The sequence below is a fragment of the Bos mutus genome, chromosome 10 (assembly GCF_027580195.1).
Source record: "Bos mutus isolate GX-2022 chromosome 10, NWIPB_WYAK_1.1, whole genome shotgun sequence".
NCBI lineage: Eukaryota > Metazoa > Chordata > Mammalia > Artiodactyla > Bovidae > Bos > Bos mutus.
In genome coordinates, this window is record NC_091626.1 from 6,010,394 (window position 1) to 6,014,959 (window position 4,566).

General features: G+C 42.4%; 1 non-coding gene across 1 annotated transcript; it reads right to left on the minus strand.

Moving 5' to 3' along the window:
- Positions 1-1,013: 1,013 nt before the first annotated feature.
- On the minus strand, positions 1,014-1,116 carry LOC138989671 (U6 spliceosomal RNA). Its single transcript, XR_011465916.1, has one exon. It is a non-coding gene; the product is annotated as a U6 spliceosomal RNA (small nuclear RNA).
- Positions 1,117-4,566: the final 3,450 nt, after the last annotated feature.

Consider the following 4,566-nt stretch of genomic DNA (forward strand, 5'->3'; position numbering starts at 1 on the left):
TCCTTTTCTCTATTTTTCCCCAATAGAATTAATCTTTAGGCCTGATTATTGTTTTGAAAGTTAATGAAATTCCAGAATCCAGCTTTAAAATGCAACTCCTCATAATGGACAAAAAGTTTCAGAAAAAATTGGAGCTGTGTCTTCCCCTGAACTTCAGAGAAGAAGGTTGATAGGGTCACATTGTGTCTATAGACAGCTTTGGGTAGTCTGGCTAACACAATGGCAGTTTACAAGTCACTTCCTAGAATGGTCACTGTTGGCATCCTGCCCAGAAACCCTTGGATACTTTTTACTAGCTCTGTTTAATCACTTTCTTTTCCCCCAAATCCCCTAGGGCATCAACAGAATATTTTACATAAAGTATTTTACTTAAAAATGTTATCGAGTAAAGGGGGAATGTAGATAAATGGGTGGATGAATATATTTGTAGAATTTAATATATTTATTAAATCAATATATTATTTATTATAATTTATTGATTATATACTTATTAATTAATAATGTTTAATATATAATTATTAATTATATATTAAATTAATATGTTTGATTTAATTTTTATTGAATAATTCATTAACTGATAAGGGAGAAAACTTGTTAATTATTATCCATTTGCCAGAATAGGTTTCAGAATAACAGAGATTTCGCTCAGGGAATGAAACTGAGGCAGGAACATTTATTCTCTTCTCCTGTGATTTGATGACTATTTTGAGCGTTGTATTTAGATTCCTTTTTGTGTGTGTGTGTGTATCTATTATAGATTTTTAGGTTGCAGTTTTTTTTTTTTTGCAGTTTTTTTTTTTGCTATACAAAAAAACATGAGGTTTTTTGTATAGCAGTCTCTCTGTCTCTCTCTCTATATATACACACACACATATATATGATTGTTTTTAAGTTGCTGAACTCCTAATTTCAAAAGCATTAAAAATACTCTGATTTGTACTCTTTTCCCCTCATGATAACTGCTTTTGATACCATATTTTAACATTTAATTATTTTGTGTATCCTTTAACTGAAAAAATATGGAGGACTTCACAAATTTGTCTGTCATCCTTGCCCAGAGGCCATGCTAATTTTCTCTGTATCCTTCCAATTTTAGCATCCGTGCTGCTGAAGCACGAAGACAGGAACATTTAAGGAGAAATTTCCAAGATCGGGCATGATAACCAGAGAGGCTTGCCCGGTTGAGTGAACGTAGAGGAAGGAAGATCTGCTTGTGTGGGGACTAGCACAAAAGGAACACGAAGGACACGTTTATTTGGTCTTCATTTCCCTTCAGTAGACCCATAAAATATCACAGTTCTGTGTGCAAGGCAGACTGAGCCAGGAGAGGACAAGGCAAAGCACCACCGTCTGGTGACCAAATCTGGAAGGGTCGGAAACCCGCCAAGACACCACCCCGAGGGCAGTGAGGCTGTTCCGGGCTCCTAGACTGAAAAGAGCCTCCCAGCGTGGGGGGGCTCGAATCACCCGGCTGCGTGTCTTCCTGTCTGCCCGCCTCCCAGCTCATTGATTGGGGTGAGTGCTCAGCTGTCTTTTCCTGCTGAGAAAACTGCCTAAGTGCTGCTCTCCGCTCTCCTGCTCTTTCCGACACACACGCACAGACCCACTCCAAGCAGGAGATGAGCTCCAAGCGGCGCAGCAGTCATCTAATCTATTGATTGCCCTTTTCCGGTGGCCTTTCCTGAGGAGCTGCACTTACTGGGACGGCAATGTGTGGAGCTGACGTTTGAAGAAACAGAAGTTGAGAGGAGGTAGCAGCACAGACTGAGGCGCCTTGTTGTGAGAGCCAGGGTCTCATGGGTGGCCTGCACGACTTCCGCGGGCCTCCCTGCCCAGGAGGGCCCATGGGTGACCTGCCCTTTGAGGGGGTTTGAATGGTAGCCAGTGTGTACGCGCTCACTGCCTCAGCTCGGGCACTGTGAGTGACAAGACACAGGAGAGGGAAAGAGGTGGGACTGGGGGATTTTGCTCACTCACAGCTCTCACCAGCATCCTCCAAAGTTGCCCAAAATAAATATTAGATCCATATAACTGTTTCTGGCTATATAAATGCAGTTTCAAAATAAGTCCCTGACACCTCTTCCAACCATAAAGCTGCCCCAAGCCCTTTCTGGGAAGAAATTCTAAACTGAGGGACAACTTGGCACAGAACAGTTCCCTAAGAGAAGTTCTCCAATTAGAGTGGACATCAGCCTATCTACCAATATCGGATTCCTTTTGTAATCCAGGCCTGTGGAAGGCTGCACTTCTCAGCTTTTGTGTTCCTTGAAGTTGAAGAGGGCCATGTGACTAGTTGTGACGGCCACTGTAATGGCACACACCATTTCCAGGCTGAGACAGGGAATCGCCCGTGTGTGACTTTCCAGGCTTTTTCTTGCCCTACTGAGGCAATCGTGTGATGGAAGGTCCAAAAGATAGAAGCAGCCTGGACAACTCAGTCCCCGTGCAGAGGACAACTATCCTAGAGAAATGCCTGGGCCTACAAAGGGCCTGGCATGAGAGAGAAATAAACTTTTGTTGTATAAAGCCTTTGAGTTTGGGGCTTGTCTGTCACTAATTTAGCCAATCCTTACTAATTAATATAAGACGTACTATTCAATGGAGTGCCTATTTTTCCCCCATATACACTATATTTTATTTGATTTGACTTTTTTTTTTTAATTGGAGGATACTTGCTTTACAGTGTGTTGGCTTCTGCTATACATCAACATGAATCTGCCTGTTAATTCTCCTCGGATGCCACGTTTCCTTCCTTCAGCTGAGTACTATCCTCTGAACCAGACCTCTCTCTTCCAATCTTCTCCCAAGCCAGATACCCCTTCCAGGCCTTGCTTCCACAGAGCCTGCTCAATTGTGGAGTTCATGCTTAACCACTCAAATCTTAGGGTGCTACAGACTCAAGAATCTTTCTCAGCCAGACTGGCCAAAGCAGGAAAGTCTGTTGAAAACTTATCCATTTGTTTCATGAACCAAAAAAATGTTAAGCCCCATGGGGAATTAGTTTGAGTATTCAGGGAAGAGAGACTATTTGCCTGTCTTCACTCAATAAGTATCTTTACCTGATTCAATTGTGAAGCAGATCAAGTATGTCTTCACTAGGTAAAGGTAAGACTACTTTCCTTTTTTCCTGACACCTGTAAGTCAATCTTAGGACTTAAAATGTTGGTGTAAAAATAATTGCTTTTCTATGTCTATGAAGTTAACACTTAAGTGCCCGGAGGCTCTGCCAATGACGAAACATGAAAACCCAAGCATTTCCACAGAAGGATGCCCCCTTGACCAAATAAAATGTCTCCTTGCTCTAAAAGTCAGGCTTGCAGGCTTGTGAACTGCTCCATTGATTTGTCTGAAACTTGCCATGACTGCTGGGAAGGAACTAACTAGGTCTCTTTTCTCACTGATCACCTCTGAGCCAAACCTTCAGGATAAACAAAGCAATGTCTCCTCAGATGGGCTGTAAGAAATCTTCCAAGGTCACCTTTGAAGTTAGTGAAGTAGGCATCACTCAGATGGTATGTGCACTTGCAATTTTAACTTATTTAGAAGCAAGTAACAGAAAGTCTCAACACAGAGGTTTGAACAATTAGCATTCAATTGATGATTTCTCCTTGGTTTAATACTTTAGAGCTTCAAAGACCTCTTGAAGGTAAGAGGTATCCTTCAGAGAGCACTGGAATGTTATCCCTCGTCCCCAGGACACAGAAGCTTTTTTTTTAAATGAGCTGTAGAAAGGCTGGAAAGCAGCCAATTGTCAGGAAAGTCTCTGTGGGTTATGTGCAGGGCAGTCATGCTGATCTTACTTTCTGCAGAAGACACTGGTAGTTGCCTCAGTGCTACAACCTGCTGCGTATCTATCCAACATCCAATATTTCTCTCTCTTTCCTTCTCCAGCTCTTTCAGGGAGGCAATAGTCTACTGATAAATCATACCTAGCTTAAGCCAGTCATGACAGTGCCGTTTCCTGCTTTCTCAGATTCACAGATAAAGATGACCTCATTATGGCCAATGAGATATAAGGGTAGGTTTGCTAGGGAACTTCTGGGAAGATACTTGTATTTGTAATGAAATGAACAGGCATGGCTGGCACTAAATCCTGCCTTAAATGTAAAGATAATGCTTAGTGATAGAGCAGTCATTTTGCAATCATTAGACCAAGCAAGAGGGAGACGTTTCAAGAAAAAGCTTGAGATGCTAGCTAGCTCTCCCCTCAAAACCTCTGCATCTGGCTGAGATGGAGTGACAGGGATCAGGTTTACCCTTCTACCTGAAATGGACATAAAAGAGGACAAAATATACGAAGTGACAGATTTCAAGGCAATGAAAAACAGTGATATATAAGAAGCTGAGAGGAAAAAAACATGAGCTCTATGATTGCTCCAGATTTCTGCCTTGACAAGGGTTTCCAGGTTGTGGGACAGGAAGGAGGGACCCAGGCAGAGCTAGTGGCCTTCCTGAGTTAAAAAGATAGAGGAAGAATCTGAGGGGACAAGGGCAGCTAGGTTTGCAGGATGGGGTACTGGAGTAGAGGGAGCTACCAAGACAGAAATCCAGCAGTCTGCAGAGAGT